This window comes from Bidens hawaiensis, unplaced genomic scaffold (genome assembly GCF_021521415.1).
Source record: "Bidens hawaiensis isolate Kalapana, Puna unplaced genomic scaffold, B.hawaiensis_p1.1 tig00015932_1, whole genome shotgun sequence".
NCBI lineage: Eukaryota > Viridiplantae > Streptophyta > Magnoliopsida > Asterales > Asteraceae > Bidens > Bidens hawaiensis.
Genome location: NW_027492435.1, coordinates 345,610 through 359,867, shown reverse-complemented (window position 1 = coordinate 359,867; position 14,258 = coordinate 345,610). Strand labels below are relative to the sequence as shown.

Genomic DNA, 14,258 nt, shown 5'->3' with positions numbered 1-14,258 from the left:
ATTGTTGAAAATGCAATCTCTGACGAAGTAGTTGTCCATAAAAGACAGGATCAAAGGGTGGATTGCTTGTGACAGAGAGAAGACGTAAGAAGATTTATAGACCAAAAAATAAATACTGACAATCTTGAGATTCAAGTAGGTTTTTTGCCTTTTTGGGTAGGGTAGGTTTCAGGAATCCTGAATAATGTTTTGTTGCAGCGAGATCGTGTTTATGAGGAAATTAAAGAGTAAATAGTAAGATACATGGTTAAGACAAGTAGTGTTTGATCTATTAACTTAAATGGGTCATTGTTCATATTTAAATAGATCGCCCCAATCTGCCTAAACGAGTCAACCAACTGGGAAACAATCCCACGAGTAATTTCAAGTACAATAGTCACAAGTTTAACCAATGGAAGTCAAGCATCTAAAACTCGTAAAATTAAGTTTACGAGTTGTTAAACATGCACTAAAATGGAACGACCCTAAAAATTTACTTTTAATTACGAATGTATGAATTCACAAAAGAAGTATTCACTTCCAAACAGTATCCGAGCATAACAATCCAAAAGGCGCTATCGATCAATACTTTACTAAAATTCCAGGACTTACAAGTTTATTAACTGCAACAAGCAATCCAGTATGCCTTATTGTCTTTCCATAACTCTCCTGGCACAAGAATGTGTTTTTTTCAAATTCGTTCACAGCAAGATCACTCATTCATCTTGCTGCTTCTAGCTGTCGTCAAGGTTCTTTTGTGAACTTGTTCCACTTTGGTCTAAGAACGTGAAAAAAATGAGGATAAAAGGAAATTGGTTAATCTGAGTACCACATGATAAAGTAAAATAGTTACAAAAACAATACAGTGCATATACAGCACTAGTGAAAAGTTTGCGTATACCTGAGCTTGGTTTAGTTTCAGGAACAAAATATTTATAAATCTTCCTAGGGAAACCCATTATGCTTGATGACTCTGCAGCACGGTTAGATTTCTGCTGCAGTTCCAGTAAATCCTCAAGTGAGGCCACTAGGTTACTCATGGTAGGCCGTTTTTTCGAAATGTTGTGCAAACAACGAGCTGCCATTTGAGCGAACTGTTCTAAATATTTTTTGGATACTGTATCCTTGATATTACGATCTACCAGCTGATCAAATTTTCTTTTATTTACACAATCTGTAGCCCAAACTGCCAAGCTACTTTGGTCCTCCTCTTTGTGTGTGTCTATTGCTAGCCTTCCAGATAGCAATTCAAATAAAACAACCCCAAAGGAGTAGACATCTGATTTCCATGTTAATCTTCCAGTAAAGAAATACTGTGGATCAAGATATCCAAATGTGTCTTTGACACTGGCTTCAACATAAGAATGTGATTTATTGGTCGGGTGGATTTTAGACAGCCCAAAATCCGAAATCATAGCTTCCCAGTTTGCATTTAAAAGAATGTTTCTACTCTTCACATCACGATGAATGATTCCATGTCCCATGCCTACACCTGTGTGAAGATAGTCCAAACCACGTGCAGCACCTATGGCTATCTTGAGCCGTATCACCCAACTTAAAGGAGTATGGGCATTGTGTAGATGATCGTAGAGGCTTCCATTGGGCATGTACTTATAAATAAGGATCACCTCGTTGTTATCATCACAATAGCCAATGAGAGGCACCAAGTGACTGTGGCACAAGGTAGAAAGCATGCTAATTTCTGCATTAAACTCAGATTCCCCTTGGTTGGACATAGAATCTAATCGTTTGATGGCTACTACATGAGCAGCACCTTTGCTAGAAATTTGACCCTTGTACACAGTTCCAAACCCACCCCTTCCAATCACCAGTTTACCATCAAAGTCCTTGGTTGCAGATTGAATTTCTTCAAGAGAATAACGGCTGAATGGATGTGCTAAAGTTGATGAAGATGGTTCTTTGCCCTCTTTGCAGATTTCATTTTCCTGCTTAGCATTTCAGATATTAAGAATTTGCTGTTAATTTAACGACTGTTTAAGGCAATTCAGCATTAGACAGTTTTAAATTATGTGAAGGTAGGTGAAAAGAAAAGCCTCACAGGGGTTTTCGCAGAAAAGGTATGACATGAGTGGAGCTAGCATTTTCATTATACCTTGAACCACGTTGTATATTTGGTTTTATATCTTGATTATTAAATCCTTTCGTAATGACATGCCAGATGTTGACTGTATTATTATTTTATAAAATAATAATACTGGATAAGATTAAATCACAAATTCAAATTGCAATGTACGTTGTGTACAAATTTTTTAAAACCAATTTGGTTAGTGGCCCACTCCTTGACCAAGCTCACTTTACTTGAAATGTATAAACCACATATCATTTCAACTGTAATCTCAATAACGATGGTGCCTTACAACATTTAGATTATGTTCGGCATGCGGGGTTGGCATGAAGAATGAAATGAATTATTGTGAGGGAATGAGAAAAAAGTGTTTGGTTGATCAATATAATAGAATCCTTTATTACAAAACGAATCCTGTTCAATCAATATAATAGAATCCTTAATATTCACTTACGTCTTTTGTTTCGTCAATTATTTCAGATCTTTTGCCAGATTTTATTTCCCCCTCTAGCAAGCTTGATGTGAATCCCAAAGATTTATTACCAAGAGATGATTTGGACATCTCTTCAATCTTGTAAATATCCTCCTGTTTGTTTATCATAAACACCAAATCCCATATAATCAAAAACTCAAATTGTTACTAACTGAGTAGTCATAACTTTCCACCATTATGCATTATGCGCCATGTAACGCCCAGTCGAGTTATAACTTTACCCATAACACCACACACACACACACACACACAAAACACCACCCTTCAAAGTTAAAGTTATGTACATAACTTTGAACCCATACCCTCTACCCATAACATTGGGGGGGGGGGGGTGTAAGGGAGAGTTATGGGCCATAACTTCACCCATAACTCTCCCACTACACATGGTCAAAATAATGTTAAAGTTAAGCCAGAATATAATGCTCAAGTTAATATTTTTAGTTAATCATGTATAAGATGGTAAACTGTCTCATTAAGTTGGTAACTGTAGAAAAGCAATGAAAACCCAGTTTGTAGCCTATTCATATTGTACCAACTACATGTAGGGTTTGAAGGCGTTTAGCCGGCTTTTATTTTGGGGCCAGTTTGGTTTCTAAATTGTGTTGCCCTAATTTTGTCATTATATATACCCTAGTCCCAGAATGAAACAAAAAAAACCAAAACCGGGATGGGTCGAAACGGTCCGGGTCGTCGGCGGGCCGAGTCGGGTCGAACTGAATGGGAACTGACCCTGACGTCAAACCGAACACGAAGTGAAGCGGGGAGTCGAACCGAATGCGAACCGACCCGGGCCGTTGACCTGAACGTGACTGAACCGGAGCACTGCCCTAAAAGCGCTACGACCCGGAGTGCCTCCTGCATCAGGGAGCACGGGGTATTCTCGGTTTGGTTCCAAAGTGACGTTGGGTTAGGAAGACCGGTTCTCCAAATGTGAAAGTCTCTCATGCGAATATTTAGTTGATTTTGGAGAGTGTTTACCCTATGAATGAGTCGGGCCGATTGAAATTGAAGATGAGTCAATGGCGGGGTTTTCCGTGGCAGTTTATGTGATGACCGAATTGGAGCTCTCGGGAGCTACAATTGGCCTTTTAATTAACCACAAAAAAGGGCAACTACAACAAAGAGGATTGATAGAAGTCTAGCTTATTCTTGAGAATTGAGAACCGGAGTGATGTCTTATGCTAGAGATATCTAGAGTTACTGGATGACTAGGTTATTGTTTGCTTGGATGGCGGTCTAGAGTTTATCACAAGGCCTTCAAGTGGAAGATTGTTGGGTGTGAAGGACTTTGGGTCGGTATTATTTAGGGGACAGTTTGGAGTCTAAATTGTGTTGCCCTGATTTTGTCACTATATATACCCTAGTCTTATAATTGGAATCTTGGTTCTATTTAAGCAAATCAGAAAATATAATTGCAGCCCATGAATGTCCCCTCGTGGGGGCCGAACCATGTTAAATTCTTATGTCGTATTTATATTATCGTTTTGTGTGCGTGCGTGTTGTCGCTTCCGCATCGCCACTTTTTGACTAATACTACATGTGTAGAATAACTTTCATGTAACAAATTGAAAAAGAGAAATATGACATATCAAACTTACCAACTGAGGACCATGGATGATACATCGAATAAATTTCAACTCGGTAAATGAAGGGTTCACCTTGTTCAACCGACCTGTCTTTCTCCATCCACTCACCTCTATAACATAAAAAGAAAGGATATCAAAAGAGTGTGTATATATATTTGCAGCTTAGATTAAAATACAAACACAGAGAAACTAGCTAGAAATAAAAGGACATACCAGCGTAGTCAACGGTATCACCAACTAAAGTCCTAAACCAATCAGGAGTCTGTCTACCAACCTCCATTAAATCAAAGAAATCACGCCGACAAAGATAGTGTGCTCCTGTGCTTAGTTTAAATCCAGACAAATCACATCCCAAAATTTTTCCCTGTTCCATGTTATTTTCCAAGGTTTCCTGATCAGAGTACACAAGGCTCACACCACATTCTTGTACCTTCAATCCATTCACCACAACAATTGATACATGAACTCTGTCTCCAGTTTTCAATGTGTTTCCAATTGGCCAATAGCTTAACCATGTACATACTTCACCGACTTTAGGTTTGCCAAAGACTATAGGGTTGTACATCAAATCAACAATACCATTGTCCGCACTGACTTTACAAAACCATGCCCAGTCATTACCAGACAATGCATACTTGAAAGTTACATCAATTCCTTTGAGTCTCTTATTTTCAGGACACGAAGGCACATCAAAGAACAAATAAGATGATTTTGATATATATTTAGGTACCAAGTTTGGATCCTTTATATCTGGCAGAGATGTGCTCATTATATCGAACTCGTACAACATCTGTACCATACAAACGAAGGGGTCAACCATTCTTTATAATTAATTAGTTATTAGATGGTAAATTAATGATGAATTTACGAGAGAAACAACGCACCTGTGTACGCTCACTTCTGCATACTGTGAGCGCATCATAACCAACAAGGTGCATCTCGTGTTTTTCATATTCTTTTAGCCATTTCATATGTCCCAAATTAGTTTCATTTAGTTCAGCTATTAGGAACAGTTTCATAAAGCCTTCAACTTCATTTAAATTTGTACAGCCATCATAGCCAAACTCTTGCAAAGTGAACCTATGTGACTTGAAAGTTATACTCTTTAGTACCTCACAGTAATATATATACAATTCAGCAAGTGTACTTGGAAGGCATAGAAGGCTTTTGAGTTTAGAGCAAAAACTCAGGTCAAGGACCCGAAGATTTTCAAGATGATCATAGGAAGGCAATGACTCAAATAGATTGTTGCCTAAATTCAAATACTGCAAATCTCGTTGAAAACTGAAACTCAAAGGAAACGAATCAGTACGTTCAAGATGGCATCCATTGAGGTATAAACGATGCAATGAAATTGGGAAAGAAAATGATTGTTGTTTTGTAACTTCCGCAGAAGTAGCAGCTGAACACATATCTATTTGTTCCCTGTTGAATAGGTTTTTACACCCTGTCATGTTCAATAATCCAAGACTTGATAGTTCTTCAATGGTTTTACAAACCTTAACCAAACTTGAACAATTCCAAAGAATTAAAGTGTCAAGATTAGGGATATTGTCAATGTTGCGGATCTCAATAAGGTTGGGTGAGTCTTTAAGATTTAGAATCTTCAAAGTACAAATATGCTGTTGAAAAAGTAATATTAATTTTATAAAGATTAATAAGATAACAAGAAGCAACAAAAAGAGGATACTGGAGTCACTACCATATGGGGTTCAAATACTTTCAATTTGCTATAGCTCATATCTATAGCCACCAAGTTTCCCATGTATAAGTCGGACGGTATGGTTGTTGAATGGAATCCGTGCCAACATATCCATCTTAATTCATCAGAAACATTCTCATAGGATCCTTTAAGTTCTACAGAATTTAGCTTGAGCAATTTTAGTTTCTCCATGTCTTTAAAAGCAGTTGTTGTAAGTTCTGATGGCTGCAAATTTCGCATAAAAATATCTAGTAAGGTCTGATGCACGTGAACACGTTATGTATCCCTACAGTATGCACGCATAATGAAGAAGCAAATTATGTTGATGTTAAATATCATTTCATGTCCCACTTATTTAACCTTTTTAAATTGTAACAAATCCATAACATAGAGTAATAGTACTTGCAAAATTCCTTTTTAAGATGACAAAGTTCAGCAACTTTTCCATCTTCCTTTTATCTTATATCAAATATATACATAACAAGGTACAATATCAAAAACAAAAATCAATCAAAAAGTCAAAAGCCAAACTTAAGAGTTTTACTTATTCTAGCTCACCTTTAGTGCATGATCCTTTTCTAAGAATAGCGTTTGCATATCAAGTGCTAGACCTTCTATAGTTTCTGAACCCTAAAAAACAAATGAAACTACAGAAAGTTAGATTATATTGGAGGATATGTAACAATGAAAGTAGAAAACATAAAACAATATATGAAGCATCTTACTTTTCCTTTGCTCAATATCCTGTAGGAGTCTCTACTAAGCCAAACTCTACTACGCTTTGCAGGAAGTTTTGTTGATTCTTGACGGACAATGTTTTTCCCCATCTACTGAAACAATCTGTGCATCGTAAGCTTTTTGTTAGAAGAAACTGAGAGAAGACCTTTGTCAATCAGGGTTTCGATCCCAGCCTTTGCTTCGTAATCAGGATTTAATATCTCTCCCACATAATCCATGTCTATGCCATTAAAGAAACAAGCGATATGCAAAAACAATTCTCTCTCAGTGTCATATGTCAATGACTGGTAGCGTCTTAAGAGTACATCTTGAAGTCGAGAATCAAAATCTGTTTCCCGTAACCTCATTTGACTTTCCAAATATTCGATGGAAATGCTCATGGGTAAAGATGAGCCCAAGTGCTCAAGAGCCATTGGATTTCCTTCACAGTAATTTATTGCACGTTGTACAACCGGCTCAAACCCCGCCATGGGCTTTTTAGATCTAAATGCATGATGACAAAAAAGCTCTAACGAGTCATCATCATTCAATAATTTCATGTCATACTTCTGACACTTCCAAGAAGATGATATAAACCATTTATCTGTGTTTTCCCTGGTTGTAACTATAATCTTGCTTTTTGAATTAATTTCACCAGTTCCAAGTAAATTAACTAACTGTTTACTTTCAGTAACATCATCAAGAACAATGAGCGCCTCATTCTTTTCTAAGGCCAACTCAATCCTAGGCATTCCTCGGGAAACATGAGGTATTTTTCTGTTTTTCCCACATGAAATATCTGTGAGAAGTTTTTCCTGTAGTTCAACTAAACCATTGTGTACTTCAAGAAAACTCACAGATTCAAATCTTCTCCAATTTGAATTGTATATATACTTGGCCAGTGTAGATTTGCCACTTCCATCCATACCGTAAATTACTAAAAATGGAAGATTGTGTTGGTCTAGCCAGGAATTGATCTCCTTTTCATGACGGGCCATTCCTACAATATTTGGTGGAAGGCGGACTTCATTAAGATCTAACATATTGTAAACTGCATCAACAAATTTGTTCAAAAAGCTTGTTTCGTACCTGCAAGAAAACCGAATGAATAAGCCCGTTGGCATTTAAAGATTCTTTAATTAAGTATATTATTGAAAAATTAGATGTTAACATACTAAAAAAATTATGAAAATCAAAGCGCTTATAGTTCTTTCGAGGGTGTGCTTTTTAAAGGGTTTTTCATACAGAAATGTGAGTAGAATTTTAACATTCATTTCAATAATTACTGAAATAGAATAAGAGGCAAAGAACCATACCCGGAAACTTCTTCACCACCCAAATCGGCAACCTCGCGTAGAGCGTTCTTCCACTTGTTTACGTTTTCAGCCGTCCACTTTGACGAAGAAAGGTTGACTTGTATGGAAAAATTTCCTCTTTGTCCGTGGGCTCCACGCCATAGAAAATAGGTAGAACAAAATGATCACCCTTGCTCTTTCTCTCCAGGATGAGCACAAGCTCATCAAGGCACCAGGAAAGTTTGGTATAGGGTAATAGAATGAGCGATAAAATGGAATGGACGAGGTAATAGAATGGATCATTAGATGTTTGGTTACCATGTATGAATGACTTGAATTATTAGTTTTTATTTTTTAGTAAACTAGAAAACGCGAGAATAAAATAAAAATTGTAGTGAGTGACGGTGGTGATGGGGCGGCGAGCAGTAATGGTGGTGGTGGGTGGTAGGAGCAATTGTTGGTGGTGACTGGTGGTGGTGTTAGTGGGCGGCGGTTTGCGGCTGGTGATGGTGGTGATGGCTGGGAGCGATGGTCGGTGGTGGTGGCGGCGACGGAGGCGGGTGTTGGTGGTGGCGGGCGGCGGAGGGCAATGTGTAGTAGTGGTGGCGGTGAGAGTGAAATGGTAGTAGTGGTGGATGCGATGTAGTGTGAAAGAGGGATAAAATGGGAAAAAAACAAGATGGGTGGATGAAATGAATTTGTCGTGTTTACAGGGAATAGACATGGTAATGGGTGATTTCATTGCATTGACCAACCATATACATTTTTTTTCATTCCATCATAATGATCCATTCCATTCCGCCTCTCATTCATGCATACCAAACGCTACCCAATAGTTTTATTCTTTGAATTTTTCTTATCAGATTTTATATTTAAATAATTCCTAAAAAAATATTTTTAGTTGAAATAATAGATGTAAATTATAAAAATGGTTCGTAAAGTATATACTAGACGAGCGTCCGCGCGATGCAGCGGGAAATACAGACTTTGGTAATCACGTAAGAGATTTTTGGTGTTCATCGTTCCGTTTGAAACCGTGGATTAAGAATTGTTATTCTAAACTCAATTTAGTATCGAAATACAAATGAAACTGAAACCTAACCATTGTTAATGGTTAGTTTTTGTTGGGTTTTAATTTTCAAAGGTTTGGTTTCAGTTTTCGATGACAAAAACTGGCTTGGCTCACGGCTTAGTTTAAAACCATTAAAACCGGATCGTAAACGTCCATACGTAAAATATTATTTTTTTAACAGAAAACAAACTATGACAATATCATACTCAAATTAAAAAGAATTAAATGCTCGTTTTTATGGTGCAATCTTTTTAAAAATATATTAAAGTATGAAAAAGTTATGACCGTTTAAAAATCGTGAGGGAATATGAGTTAAAAGTGAAATTATAAATAATATATAGTTAAAAAATGGAGAATCAAAGTTGTAACTACTCTTTAAATTTCAAAAGTTGATTAAAGTTGAGGGGGCAATGTTGTAAATAATTTGAAGAAGAATGAAAGACACTTGAAATTTAGTTGTTAAATAACTACTTTACTCCTATGTAAGGTTGCACCGTGTGTTTGAAAATTTGTAAATTACTTAAAATTAAATGTATTAATTTGTCAATTAATAATAGGGATGGCAACGGGGCGGTTTCGGGGCGGGGAATGCCAATCCCATACCCGCCCCGGTTTATAAAACTCATTACCAAAACCGTCTAAAAACCCGCGGGGACTAAACGGGGAATCCCCATCGGGGATTCGGGGAAAACCGCGGGTATTCGGGGAACCGTCTAGCATAAATGGTTTTTAAACGGGCTAAATTCCCCGTGGGGATCCCCATTTCGCTTCCTAGAACCCATGTTGCTATCATCATTTTGGGTTGGGGTTTGCGTTTGCTCTCCTGTGGTTGTGTGTGATGGACCTTCATTGCTTGTATTTGGTGAAGATTGGTTCATAAAGTTATTGCTATCGGCTTGTGAGTTATCACCCGGAGATGTTTGTGGTTGTTGTGTGTGTCCTTCCATAAATCCTACGAATAATTATGAAAATGAAAATGTTCTTAGCATCGGATATGCTACAAAAACAGCTGCAAACTACTACTCAATGGAAAACCGAAAATGAAAAACATCCAAGTAACTACAAACTTTAATACCCAAACAATAGTTCATGAGTAAACATTTATCATGATGGATATTGCAATAAGCCAATAAATAAAAACAGCTGCAAACTACTACTCAATGGAAAACTAAAAACAAAATCTAATGTTTCATTCCTACTAAATGAAGAACGATATCAAAAATCACCCAACTAAATTTGGTTTCAAACAGAAATGAGCAAACGTCAACAAACTAAACTCCAGCATTGTTCACTGAGAACCTTCAGTTCATAATGAAGGTGACAGGCCTAACAAAGCCTAACAACTATATAATAATAATAATAGTAATAATAATCCAAACTCATTTCTGTTTAGGGATGCAAAAACAGCTGCAAACTACTTCATTTCTGTTCATTCACAGGTGACAGGCCTAACAAAGCCTAACAACTATATAAACCAGCTACAAAATGCGAACAAACTGACAAAATCAAAAGAATAATAATAATAATAGTAACACATTAGAAAAGCATAACACGTACACAATATCACGTACACACGCCGGAACGGGCTGTGCGCCTGTGCAGAATGGCGATTGGCGACTGGCGAAGTGGCGAGTCGGGCGGGAGCCGGGAGGTGGGAGGACGGAGGTTGTTCAGTTGTTCTAGGGTTAGGGTAATTGGGTAAATGGCCAAATGAAATGGATTGGGTTAACTTTTAAACGGGTTACGGGTATATTGGGAAATGAATAATAAATAATATATTATATATAAATATAAAAATTATATTTAATTAAACGGGTTTTAAACGGGTATACGGGGCGGGTATATGGGGCGGGTACAGGCTATACCATACCCGCCCCGAACCCGATTAACTTAAACGGGGAAAACCCGAACCCGGACCCGTCCCCGATTAAGTGTCCCCGAACCCGCCCCGTTCGGGGCGGGTTTCGGTTTTCCCCATCGGGTTTGGGTTTTTTTGCCATCCCTAATTAATAATGCATTATATATTGTATATAGATAATGTTGTGGAAATGATACCTTCATAAGAATAAACTGAACACATAAGTTAAAAATTACCATTAGCTTTCCTAATCAATCATTCAATCTACCTAATCATAACACTAATAAATGAAGCGAACAACTTTTTTAACAAAAATAAATGAACCGAACTACCTTTTTAACAAAATTAAACGAAACAGACTTGTTAACAGAATAAACGAACCATACCACTTTTTATCAAAAATAAACGAACCAAACCAATTTTTAAACAAAATCAACAAACCGAACTATTTTTCTAATAAAAGTAAACTTAGGTCAAGAGAGTTCAAGTCAGAATGTGTTTCGGGTCGGAAGTGGTTCTTGTCAGAACAGTGGTGGTGGTTCGGTTCGTTTATTTTTGTTAAAAAATAGTTGGTTTGTTTATATTTGTTCAATAAAAGTGGTTGGGTTCGTTTATTTTTATTAGAAGAAATGGTTTGGTTCGTTATCTGTTGGGTCACGATTTGGTTAGCCTGACGCATATCATAAGACCATGACATGATCAAGACAAAAGAGAAATAATCGAGTTGAGTTGAAGTATTATACAAGATGGAACTTAGGCTTGGAGCATGTAATACCGAAATCCCTATGGATTTCGGTTGGGAAGGGCTAGCAATACAGAAATTATGTTGATTTCTGTTTGGGCTTAGTTGGGCTTGGTCATTGGACCTCTTGTAAATGCTAACTATGTAAAGCATGTTTTATTTGATAATTAGGAGAGCAGAACAAGATATCTCTCTCATACTTTCATAGTCATCACCATCAAGAGAGCAATACCGATTTGGGTAATCTCATGTACCAGACGATTTAATAATATAATCGTGTGCATTTGGAGTATTATTGTGTTTATCATATTTATATTGTTCTTCTATCTCGTTCTTGGATCACCACGGTGTTAGGATTCCGCACTAGCATCGTGTTCGAGTTGATATCATACTGTAGTGATCCATATTAGGGACTTACAATTGGTATCACAGTCTTTGACTTATTCAGGCTCGTTATTGTGATATGAAAAGATTCAAGATCTAAGTGTTTGGTGATTTGTTTGTATTACCGGTTAAATGTTGATCGGAGAAGAGAAAAGTTCAATTTTGGGGAAATATTGGTTTTTGCTTGGGAAACAAATCAAAATCCCATTAATCTCGGGAGTTTATTACAGTTAAAATCCTGCTGATTCTCTAGTTTTCGGCCTATATAATCTGTTCTCGGCTAAGTTTCCTAGTTTTCGGCCAAGATTTAATTTGCTGAACAAGTAATCATAGTTAGAATCAAGAGTTTTCGGCCATATTTGTTCGTTCTTGGTCAAAAACATGGGTTCTCGGTCAACATTTTTGTTCTCGGTCTTCAACCTTAGTTCTCGGTCAGAGTTTCAGTCAAGACTTTGAGTTCTCAGTCAAGGACTTGGGTTCTCGGTCAAAGACTTAAGTTCTCGGTCAGAGTTTCAGTCAAGACTTTGAGTAATTTGGCGGGAAAATTTTTCTTCAACGAAATTTTTCCTGAATACTCCTTATAAGTGAGATTTCATTCTTGAAAATTTTGGTAAAAATAATTTTTTTTCGGTGATTTTTTGTGATATTTTTGGCGGGAAAATTGTAAAATATTTTGTTGAACAAAAATTTTCCTAGAGACTTCTTTTGAGTGGCACATCTTTCTTGAGAATTTTGGCGAACATATTTTTCAAAAAAAATTGGCGGGAAAATCATAGTAATCACTCAATTGATTCTCCACAAACCTTCTCAATGTTTAGAAGTACTCTTAATCAGTCTACTCCCTCACTAGTAGTATCTCAGAGCATGAAGAGTTCGCCTACAAAGGTAGATTCAAATATATTAGCAAATTCCAATATGGTAAGGGAGAAGGAAGGGTCAAATGTGAAAACTACACCCTTAAGAAAAATGAAAAACTACTTAAAGAAAAGGTAGATGCACAACATAAGAACATACGTAAACTTCAATCAGATTTTAGTATAAAACGTTGTCACCACTTAGATGCCAAGAGGCGTATTGTTGAATTAACTGCCGAACTAGATGCATCTAAGAAGGAACTTGAAGAATTAACTGTTAAATTTGAAAATGCCGATTTCAACTTCAAGAAGTTTGATTTTTCAAGTGAGGTGGTTGAGAACATAATTAAGAGTCAACTAAAGTATAAAACGTAGAAAGTTGAGGGATTATGATATGAAAAGGTGTCTCCTCCTTTTAATCATAATTATACGATTATGCCTATAACTGAAGAGGAAGAGGCTAGGGAGGAGAATGAGATATGGTAAACAGGTTCAATCTGAAACTATTGGATCAGGATCCCTAGAGGAAATCAAGCCTGGTCTTCAATGTATTAACAATCTTGTTGCCTCTACTTCATGTGCTGAAAATGTTGACATTGAGAACTGTGATTAGAATGACGATCATAAAGAGGTTATGTGTGAAAATCTTTGCAAGGTTAATGAAGGTCGAAAAAGGGCTAAGAAACCTAAAAAGGTTGACAGTTCACTAGGTGTTGCTGGTGTTAAAAGGCAAATGTGTTACCATGTGGCACTCTAGGTCACATCGCCAGAAATTGTGCTCATCGGCTTTACGTACCCTATTATATGAATAATCAAGAAATTGTGCTCATCGGCTTTACATACCCTATTATATGAATAATCAAGGGGTTAAATTCAGAGGAAGGTCTCGGTCTAAGCCGATAAAATGGGTCTCACCTAAAACATCAACAGAAGGGAATTCCAGAGTTAAACCTTATGATGGTGATTGGAACTCAGCAAAGAAAAATCACAGAATGAAGGTGTGCTTCGCATGTGGGAATGGTGGGCATCTGGCAAAAGAGTGTCTATACCGTACAATGAAAATGAAAACTGTTAAGGTGAAGAGCACTCAAGGTTTCAAGGTTAACAAGACACGTTTGCACTCAAATTATTTTAAACATGGTAAAGGGCAGTTCAATTAATCCGACAGTGCTAAGAGTGTTGAGAGTTCTATTTCAACAAGTTCAACTCCAAAGTCTGTTCTTTCGTGTTTTAGTAAACCAAAACAGATTTGGAAAGTTAAGACTCAACAAATTGAACCTGTAAAACCAGATATGCTCTTAGATGATGGTAAAGACATGAGTTGGCAAGAGGTCACATGTGTCGATGCTCAAGGGAATCCCAAAACGTTCATGACTTGGGTTCGTATGTTCAAATGATCACCATACGTGCAGGAACAACCACAAAATCAATGCTTATTAAATGGGTTGTTCCAGACACATGAATTTGTTGATCATGTCTGAGTAAAGATT

At 37.0% G+C, this 14,258-nt stretch overlaps 1 pseudogene; it reads right to left on the bottom strand.

Annotated features, from left to right (window-relative positions):
• Positions 1-578: 578 nt before the first annotated feature.
• LOC143550181 (disease resistance protein RPS6-like) overlaps positions 579-14,258 on the bottom strand; it is a 39,291-nt pseudogene continuing 25,611 nt past the window's right edge.